Source organism: Macrobrachium rosenbergii, chromosome 41, assembly GCF_040412425.1.
Source record: "Macrobrachium rosenbergii isolate ZJJX-2024 chromosome 41, ASM4041242v1, whole genome shotgun sequence".
Classification (NCBI taxonomy): Eukaryota; Metazoa; Arthropoda; class Malacostraca; order Decapoda; family Palaemonidae; genus Macrobrachium; species Macrobrachium rosenbergii.
In genome coordinates this window covers 72,423,507-72,435,147 of record NC_089781.1, presented here as the reverse complement: position 1 = coordinate 72,435,147, position 11,641 = coordinate 72,423,507, and positions in this window count along the sequence as shown.

The following is an 11,641-nucleotide window of genomic DNA, read 5'->3' as shown; positions in this document are numbered from 1 at the left end:
TAGGGTCCAGGGTAGCAGCAAGCCAGTTGGAGTAGCAGCTGCAGGTATCCGTACCTGCGAGTCAGGTTCGTAACAGCAACAAGTCAGGTTCGTAGCAGCAACGAGCCAGGTTCTGGAGGGCAGAACGACCGATGGTCCAGGGCAGCAGCAGGTATCCGTACCTGCGACTTTGCGAGTCAGGTTCGGGCAGCAGTAGCGAACAGGTTGTTCTCTTGGGGATGAGAACTTTTGAGTACCAGCAGCAGTTCGACTTTGAAGACGTTTCTTGGGCAGCCGATGTTTGGGCCCAGGCTGGAGCAGCGCACCAATGAAGATGGTTGTTTGTTGGCCGCAGGTGGAGACCCTGTCGGCGGTTTTGGCTCGGGTGCAGTGGCCCCGTGTCCTTTGTATTTTGGCGAGACGGCAGCAGGACGTCGTGATAATACGGCCTGTTGTCGTTAGTTGGTGGACTTCGCTGGAGATGGTTTTTTTTTTTTGTATCGACTGCTGCTGGTACTTCTTTGGGATATAAAGTAATATTGCTTTATTTTTGTGTTTCGTGGCCCGGACCTGGCTCATTTTTATGGCATTCTTTTTTGTTATAGATTTTTATTAAGTTTAATATTAATAAATCCATTTTTATAATAATTTCCTGTATTTTGTTTATTCCTCCTCCTTTGTGTGTGCGAGCTGTCGATTAGCCAGAGCAGCCCCAATATTATTTCCATCTATAAAGATCCTGTGTTTTATTTTTTTCTTACGGGCCGAGCCACTCGGTTCGTAACATTGGCGAGTACACATTTTAGATAAGATTATGCATCAATATTCATAAGGTAGAATTAAAATATATCCATATGCTACGAATGATATTGAAGAGATTATTATTTATTAAACCAATACATTGTAATTATATATTCGGGTTATTTGTTTTAAAATCCAGGAACAAAATGCTAAATAATTACATTATCAGTTTCTTTATACCAAATATCGTATGTCATATACAAAAGAGTCATCTACATTTTGTATACCCTAACCTTTTAAAACAGGGAGCTTGTTTAGGCTACATGTGGACTTCTTTACATGTGACTTCATGGTAGGTGTACTTAAATGTTTTAGTTTTAACTCACATACTTATATATATATATATATATATATATATATATATATATATATATATATATATATATATATATATATATATATATATATATATATATATATATATATATATATGTATGTATGTATGTATGTATATATATATATGTGTGTGTGTGTGTGTGTGTGTGTGTGGGTGTGGGTGTGTGTGTGTGTGTGTATTTATGTATGTATATAAACTATAAACTATAGGATATGAACGTTTATCCATTTATCGAAATAGCTTTTTATGGGCACATCTCATTGTTTTATCCTTCTATTCAAGGAATGTAATCGCTATATCATACATCCTTGGCATAAATTTTTTGGGGGGGACATTATTACCGCTAATTTTCCACTGGATGAAACGGAAGGGGTTGCGTTAACACACTGCGGCCTACAAGACCACAAAAGCGGTAAATATGTTAAATGTTTATTTTATTTGGGTGCATTCAGAGCATTTTATTAGGGCTTACGAAATAAAGTGGTGTTGATAATGACCATAGCATCAACATGGCTCTTCTGTTTTGTTTTGGGTTTGTGCGAAAAGGTCATTATTTATCTGTTCAAGTAAAAAAAGAATTTTAAATACAGTAATACCCACGTTGTGATGATATGTTTTATAAAAGAAAATCTGATGAAGAACATGGGGAAGGGAGATTTGTAAGATAAGATATATTTCAATAAGTAGAGGTTTCACAATAATTATTTGTGGTTGGAAATGGTATTTGAGAGCACTGACCAGATATTGCAGTAAACTGAGAAACAGGGGAAGGAATATACAGTAGTTTTAGCGTACATAAGGATTTATTTGCACAGTTATTTATTAGAAAACAATTTTTTTTTCTTTCTGTGTAACTAGAAAAACATGTATGGAGGACTTGAACTTGATTATATGTTTAGAGCTCATTGAGTAATATTATTATTATGAATATTTATTAAGAGTGTCTGGAGAGCAACAGTTGGAATGGAATGGAATACAGAATTAAGGCCGAAGGCAAACCGCTCGGACTTTATAGATTATTCAACGATGAAAGGGAAAGTGAGAGTAAAACTGATTCAAAGATGTAACAGGAGGAAAACCTTGCAGTTGCTTTGTGAAACAATTGATAGGAGAACGCGGAAAGTCAGTTGGAAGAAAGAGTACAAGAACAAAGGTACAGTAAAAGGAATGTAAGGGGTTTGCTGCTAGCAGCCGAAGTGACACTGCAAAGAACCTAAGTAATGCCTACGATGCACCGCGTGGGCTGCACTGACGGCACTAGCCTCCTACGGGGAAAAGTAACAGACAGCAAAATAATAATTGTTAGAATTTTGTTAATGATGATGATGAACGAGTGTAGGGCATGTCATCAGTTCTATCTCATTATTAACAGAATGGAGCAGTCTTCATTGTCACATTCAATTAATTGTACGGGTGGAACTGAGACGCTTGGTTTCATGTCCATTGAGATCTCGAATGTAAAAAAAAAATAAATAAATATAAATAAAAATAATGCGCGTAAAGAAAAAAAAGAGTTGCTAAGAATCACTTCAAAAGATAGAGTAACCAAGGAAAAAAAATTTGTACGTAGATGAGGAGGAGGAATGTAAAACAATTTAGAATGCTTTTGAAACACGTGTAATAATTGTGACGAAACTACACAGAGCTTTTTGGACTCGAATAAGGAGTAGAGGCGTCGTAAGCGATCTAGTATTGCAAGGCCAAAGATGCATAATTAAATAACGGAGTTTTAAAGCGGACACCATCTGGGGAATTTTGCATCGAGACCGATCGAGGGAAGAATAAAAGCCAAAACATTATTGTTAGGGAATTAAATGACAAAAGTTAGGTTATCCATAGGTTGACCGGTTAAGGTTGGATCTTTTACTAATAACAGACTAGACATCATTACCCAACTGGCAAAGGCAAAGCACTCTAAGTAGATAACAAAAGCATCATAACCCCAGTTAATGAAGATCATTGCAGGGGATTGGTTATCATATAACTGCACATAAAAGGAGATAATATAATGAAAACGAATTGTGGGGTAAACATGGTACTCTTTAGCATATTTTTATGCAAAAATTTGGCCAGCTTACTTAGTCTAGGCCAAGGCAAGAAAAACGACTATTTATTAAAGAAGCGAGGAATGGCACACCTGAGTGCACTGGACAGTTTTCATAGCTCCTGGCGATAATATCTCAAAAGGTCATTGGGAAAAATAGAAGATATTGTTTCAGTGAGCCAGAGAAACTTTTTAAAAATACCATGTACCCTGTCATTATGTTTCTGAAAAGCTCCGTTGTGCCATTATGAGTGGTTTATTTTTAGTTTTTTATTCGCAGTTTGCTGTACATGTTTTACAAGCCTCTACTTGTGTGTGTGTGTGTATATATATATATATATATATATATATATATATATATATACATATATATATATATATATATATATATATATATATATATATATATATATATATATATATATATATATATATATATATATATATATATATATATATATATATATATATATATACCTTTAACCTTATACCGAAGAAGGAATCAGGAGCAGATAAAGAACACATGCACATTCTTAGTGACTCATGCATAAAATATGTGTTATATATATGCATTTATATATGTGTGTGTGTGTATATATACACACATATATACAGTATATGCATATATATATACACATATTTCGTGAATGAGTCACTAAGAATGTGCTTGTGTTCTTTATCTGCTCCTGAGTCCTTCTTCTGTATAAAATTCCCACAAATCTTTAGAACAAAAAGAACTCTTTCATGACATCGTCCATCCGGTTTCTAACTAAAAGTGACAACTTGAAGGGGATTTGATGTGTTTCATGTGAATGAAATTTAACGGTGAGTTATGAAACGTTCCTCAAATTGTACAATTTAATCTGAACGTTTTAGTTTTCTATAAAAGAAAACTATTGTCTGTCCGCCCGCACTTTATTCTGTTCGCCCTCAGATCTTGAAAACTACTGAGGCTAGAGGGCTGCAAGTTGGTATGTTGATCATCCACCCTCCAATCATCAAACAAACCAAATTGCAGCTCTCTAACCTTAGTAGTTTTCATTTTTTATTTAATATTTAAGTTAGCCATAATCGTGCTTCTGACAACAATATAGGATAGGCCACCACCTGGCGTGGTTAAAGATTCATGGGCCGCGGCTCATACAGCATTATACCGAGACAACCGAAAGATAGATCTATTTTCGGTGGCCTTGATTATACGCTGTAGCGGCTGTACAGAAAACTCGATTGCGCCAAAGAAACTCAGGCGCATTTTTTACTAGTTTTTTTTATTGATCAAATCGTGTTGTGCGCTGATCTCACTCTTAATTATTTTAATAAGCACATCAATTTACTAGTGATATTTAAGGCATTATAATGTAGTTTTTGTCAAGGAGCAGAGATTCAACTGCATAGAGGAGTGGCAGTGCTATAATCCACCCCTCTCTTTCTGTTAACTGTCTTTGTGTTCAGGTACATTTAACAAACATGAGATATATGAGATTCTTATACATATTTTCTAATGCAGAGTTTGAGTTCTTAACAAAATGATTGTTGGATTATATACACCTTTATTTTGACTTTTCTAGAGAGAGCATTTTCCTGAACGGAATATAGAATTTTATTTCAGACTTATCAGTCAACTGTCATATTTGGTTTTGGCTAGATTTTATGTCCGGATGCCCTTCCTGACGCCTATCCTCCCCATTTATCCGGCTTGGGACCGGCTCTGAGTTGGACTGGCATGTCCACCCCAATAACAGAGGTTTAAAGATCAGTAGGAAGAAGACTGAATACCTAAGTTTTAATGAAGATCAATACTCAGAGATTAGTATGGAAGGGACAAGGTTGAACCGAGCAGAAAAATTTAAGTATCTTGGTTCAACAGTGGCTGATGATGGAAATTTGGATGTAGAAACAACACACAGAGCGCAGGCTGGATGGAAAAATTGGAGAAAGATATTAGGTGTCTTGTGCGACTGCAGAATTAATATGAAGATTAAAGGAAGAGTGTACAAGACAGTAGTGAGACCAGCTTTGATGTATGGAGCAGAAACATGGCCGGTAAAGAGAGTGCAAGAGAAGCAATTGGATGCGGTAGAGATGAAAATGCTCAGGTGGATGTGTGGAGTAACAAAAATGGACAGCATCAAAAATGAAAGAATAAGAGGAACTACTAAAGTCGTAGAACTATCAAAGAAGGCCCAGGAAAGAAGACTGCAGTGGTATGGCCATGTGATGAGAAGGGATGAGACATGTAGGGAGGAGAGTGATGCAGATGGAGGTGCCTGGTGTGAGAGCAAGAGGAAGACCAAAACGAAGGTGGATGGGTGTAGTTAGAGAACATCTGAGAGACAAACAATTGTCAGAGGACAATGTGTTTGACCGAGCCAGATGGAGGGAAGCTGTCAGAAACATCACCCCACACAGAAGTGGGAAAAGGTGCAGAGAAAGAAGAAGGTTTCAGACTTATCAGTTATTTGCTTTTCAAAGGTTTAGTTGTTGACTCTGATGATACTTAGCGACAAGTATTTCCCTTATTTCCCAAGCATTTTTATGATTGTTACCTATTACATCTTGAGGCACATTGTTTTTTTAAGTCTACTAGATAAAACAGAAACCTTTAAAAGCTAACATTGTAAGATGCCTCAAACGGTCATTCTAATGTATTATTATTGTTATTATTATTATTAACACATTAGCAGCAACTCTGATCTGCTTCGTAAAGATTTCATATTTACTGTCTGTCTATTACTGTACACTGAAGTTTACTGGATATTTTTTGCCAAATACTCCATTTACAGTTCTTCGAATCAGGCTCAAATATTACAGGTTATTGCTGTCCTAATTGTTTTCTTCTTTCATCATTTTCAGTTTTCTGTAAAAGAAAACTATTGAGATGGCGATTTGTCTGCCCGTCCGCACATTTTCTGTCTGCCCTCAGATCTTAAAAACTACTGAGGCTAGAGGGCTGCAAATTGGTATGTTGATCATCCACCCTCCAATCATCACCCATACCAAATTGCAGCCCTCTAGCCTCAGTAGATTTTTTTATTTCATTCAAGGTTAAAGTTAGCCATGATCGTGCGTCTCGCACCGCTATAGGTACCAATAACACAGGTCACCACCGGGTCGTGGCTGAAAATTTCATGGGACTTGGCTGAGAGTTTCATACAGCGTTATATGCTGTACAGAAAACTCGATTGCGCCGAAGGAACTTCGGTGCATTTTTAACTTTCTTTTTTTCGTTTCTAGGAACGATAAGGAAAATTTAGAACGATTTAGTTTTCCTCCCGTGTATGTCAAAAATGCATCCAATTTGTAGTCTATCCTTAACCAAAACTAATCTGGAAAAGATTATTACAATCAGATTGCATTCAGTTAAGTTGAAAGAAAATTCCTCTCTGATTTAGTTTTGGAAGCGATATTTCGTCAGAGAAGATTGTCTCTGTAAGACTATCTATGTATCTTTACAAAGGGTTTTCCTCTAGGAAAACGTTGTATTCAAATATTGATAAATAATATTTGTAACAGTTTCGAACTTTGATTACGAATTCGGTTTTCGGATTGATAATTCAAGTAATTTCCAACTAGAGCTGAAGGGGCTTTCCATCAATTAACTTTTGGACAATTTCCCAGATCAATTAAATATTAGGAAATAACTTTTTGTGTTACAAGGAAAATACGCATCTCTTCTAACCAAAGTCGTTTTCTAAGGTGGCAAACAGGTACATTTTCTAGTAGTAAAATCCCATGTGTTCGTTAATTTTTCTCTTTACGATATTTTATTTTCTTCTCAGGTTGATCTTATAAATACTTCATAAAAAGATAGGACACTATTTACTGACGGTAAATGGTGAACAGAGAGTGATAATTTCTTGTATAATTAAGAAATTTATTCTATTGTTCAGTATGTTTTCATAAAACAAAATGCTTGCCGGGAATTATTTTTCTTGGAGAAAAACTTTTATGAATTTTACTATGATCGTTATTAAATGAAAAACAGTTATCACCATATGTGTATCAGCCTCAATGTAGGTGAATGGCCAAAAGTAATTCTTGCTCCTCATTCCCCGCGCCCATTGGTCCCCACGGAAAGCGCTCATTTCGAGTCCGGGCGATCAGATTTAAATGGCGTCTTTCATTTTTATCGAAAGTTAATTGCTTTCATTGTCCGCTTCCCCGCAGCCCCCCGCCCCCCCAGCGGAAATTCCATCGCCGGTTGCTTTCTAATTCAGCAGAATCTCTTTACATTTACTGAACTTAAAAACTGCAAAAAATAAAGTCCATTCGTGAGTTCAAGAAGAACTGTAAATTACAAATAGAAATAATTCTCCGTATATCTAAACAAAGTGATAATTTCATTTAGTGTTGGACAATGAAAAAAAGTCTAGGAAAGGTTCCCATGTCCAGAACGTTTTGATTAGAAGGTGGATTATATCAGATCAAAGCAGAATAATAAACTAGGTAAAAATATTGGCATTAAAAGACTGATATGGAAGGTAAATAGAAGAGTATGCATGATCAAACTGTGTTAATTATAAGGCGTCGACATTAGGTAAAGTTTCTCTTGTATTATCTTTTTGGTTTCATTTGACCTGACATATTCTTCCATCCCTTGGGATATCCTCTATTTCTCTTTAAAATGTTATGCAAACGTTCTATCTCTAGTTTTCTTTGGTCAGCAGTCTAGAGGTTTCGCTTTATCTCGTCATACATTATCCGTTGGTTTGAGACTTGATTATTTTTTTCAGGTGGGTTTTAAATGTAAACAATAAACTCACCTGGTAACATTTTCTATTTTCTATCGATATAGAAAGCGATGAAATTGATAATGGTTCAAATGGACGAGGAATAAAACCTATCGACCGCGGTATTGTTCTCCGTTCCCACCCGTGAATCACGCAGCAGAAGTAATCCCATAACAACAGAGCATCGATTTCAATAAGCTCGTCAGAAGTATTCCATCAATGTTTATTTCCATAAACAAATAGTATTCATTACACGGGTTGCAAATTCTCGTTACGATACTCTCGCCGCTGTCTAGATCCAGAAAAATATTGTGTGACAGTGTGAGGAACGTAAACAAATCTCTTGCTATGGTTTATGACAGTCATTTGTTATGGGTGAATTTCATTTCTTTCTTTAATATTCTTGTTGCTATATATATATAGCCTTTGATGATAAACTTTTCGTTCATTGATGGATGTTAATATTAGACATGATGGTTGTTTTGAGAAAGCTCACATACATCTGGATTTTTATTTTTGATAAAATGTAATTTCATCTTAAAATATGTATCTCTATAGTTGAAACTAATCTATTCACAGCTGGTAGTTCTTGTTTCCGTTTCTTTTTTTTTATCACATATTAACATAAGTCCATTTCCATAGTTTTATTCCTGAAATTCTCATCATACTTATTTAATTAAGATGGAAAAATAGTTATTTGATATTGTATAAAAATACAAATAATGATTCAGAATTATTGCGTAATTCACCGTGTCCTCTGTCTACTATGATAAATATTATATAGTTCATATCTTTTTTTATTGATTGACAGTACTATTTCAATATTCATGGTGGTAATATGCAAAAAGTTTGATTCGAAACGGAACTAAAGACGAAAAATTATGGAAGATCTCTCCCCTCTTTCTCTAATTTTGCATATAAATATATATATATATATATATATATATATATATATATATATATATATATATATATATATATATATTTTTTTTTTTTCTTAATGTACCGCTTGTCTTCCTTACTGCATAATATAGTTTTCATTGTTCATAAAAATGACACTAATCATCAATGATTATGCATTCATTATTTTACCCCGCTGCTGTAGGGAAAGGATTTTATGCAAGAAACTGATGGCTGCTTGATAATATTGTGAAGTCCAAAGCTGCCGCCGCCATCCTCACTTCAAAACAAAAATCTACATGACGCACCGAGACTCTCAGGAAACACAGATCCATCGCTCCTGATTCAAACGATCTTTTAAGTATCTTTCAAAAGATACTTTATGTCCTTGTCAGAACTGTAATTATTGATGTATTTAAAGCATTGCAAGCTTTCTAACCATATGCATTTGAAACCTCTTCCTAATTTGTTTACAGAATTGTTAACCATTCTTCAGGTGTGAGAAAACACGTCAGACTGTATATATAGTCGCCCCTCAGTTTTCTTCTAATGTCATATTCTACTTTTCCGCTCGCAAGAGTTGACCTGTCAGAGATTTTATATCAATAAATTAGAATACACCTTGACTGTGCCTCTTACTCGCCGCCCCATATACTGGTGACCCTGAAGATGACCGACACCGCCACCACCAACACCAACCCACCCAGTGACAGTGATGCAGCAGCAAGCATCCGCCTACTGCCCTACACAACCCACAACCCAGAGGCCTGGTTCTTCGGAGTAGAGACCATCTTCAGGTCGAAGAAGATCTCCTCTTCATCCTGCAAAGCCGACGCCGTCCTCGAGTTCCTGCCAAACGACGTCTTCTAGCAGATTGCAGAATGGCTCACTGACCAAAAGACAACTGTCACCTGCGAAATGCTGAAGGCCCAATGAAGGTCGCTCTTCAGCATGCCACCCGCCCTCAGAGCTAGGAAATTCCTAGAGAATGAAGAGGCAGCAATAGGAGATTGGTGGCCATTGCTTGTCTACAAGCAACTGCGACGACTGGCTAATTACGATCCCCACCACAGACAGCTGCCCAGAAACTATGTTGGACCTTGTGAGAGAGGTCCTACTTACAGAATCCCCCCCAAACAGTCGCTGGCATCCCAAAAGCATCAACCATGGACCTTGACAATTTCCTGAAGACAATCGATGCTGTCCACCTAGCCCACAAATTGACGGAGCCTACACAACCAACCATAGCAGCAGCTGCCCCACAGTCATAGCAGCGGATCGACACAGAGATGGACAACAATCCAGAAGGCCTCGCCACCCCCATATACCACTACCGGAGCTCCAGGTGAAAAAACAAGCCAAAATACAAGCCTAAAACAGAAGAGTGTCCCAAAGGCATTTGTTTCTACCACTGGAGGTTCAGGGAGTGAAGCCAGAAAATTTTAAAATGATTGCTGCATGTTAAAAAAGATGCAAAAGGGTCGCAGCAGCAACCCAACAAATAAATGTCAGCAGTGGACAGGCTGGCTGCCTCATAAGAGACAATGTGCCTGCTTTCCACTGTCTTTCTTCCAGCTATGGCAAAAAGAGCCAACGTGTTTTTCCATCGCAGACAAAACATCAAATACGGAGTTCCTGGTTGACACTGGCACATTCAAATCATTTGTGCCAGTCAACCCACATGAATGCCTCACTCCAACCCCCAGTACCCTACAGGTGTCCACTGCCAGTGGAGCCCCGCTGAAAATATATGGGAAAATATATGGGCATTTGTCACAGCAGACATAATAATCACACTTTTAGGAGCAGACTTCCTAAAAGCCTACAGCATGCTGGTAGACGTAGTGAAACAGCAGCTGATCACACAACTCACCTCCTTAGCCCAACTCACCTCGACTCCAGCACCAGCGATAAGTCGCCTCCCACAGGAATTCCCAGAGGTATTTAAGGACAACCTGCAGCACGACCTGATCAAACCCACAAAGCACCAGGTCCAGCTCCACATAGCCACTGAAGGTCCCCCAGTGCACACCTGTTTTAGACGTATGGACCCAGAAAAACTCACACGAAACAAGTCTTCCAGGACATGGAACAAGCAGGAATATACCAAAAAGCCTCCTGTCCCTGGGCATCTCCCCTTCACATGATAACAAAACCTGATGGCACACGGCAACCATGCAGTGACTACCAGAGACTCTCCATCAAGACAGTACCTGACAGAACCCACTGCCAAATATCGCTGACATAACCAACCAGATGGAGGGCACCAAAATATTTACAGAGATCGACCTGTTGAAGGGATACTTCCAAGTCCTGATCGCAAAGGAGGACATAGATAAAATGGCAATTATCACTCCCTTCAGCAAATACACTTTCAACTACAGCTGCTTTGGCCTTCGGAACTCAGGTGTAATCTTCCAATGTCTGATGGACGAAATCCTGGGCAACCTACCCTTCTGTGTCGTCTAGGTCGATGATATACTGACATTCAGCCCTAACATCAAACAACACATGAGAGACGTTAGCCAGGTCCTGCAAATACTTAAAGAAAACGGACCTATAGTCCAAAAAGACAAATGCGAATGGGCAAAACCAGTAGTGGAATTCCTGGTCCACCAAATAAGCCCTGATGGTGTCAAGCCCCTCCCGATGAAGGTCCAAGCAATCACCAACTTCCCAAAAGCAACAAGAGTCAAGACAGTCCAAGAATTCATACCTAACCTTGCTGAAATAATGGCCTCATTATATGAATGTTTAAAATGAAAACCTAAAAACCCATGTTGGTATGAAAAACAATATAAAGCCTTCACACTAGCTAAGAAAAGCAATCACCTCTGCTGTCACACTAAT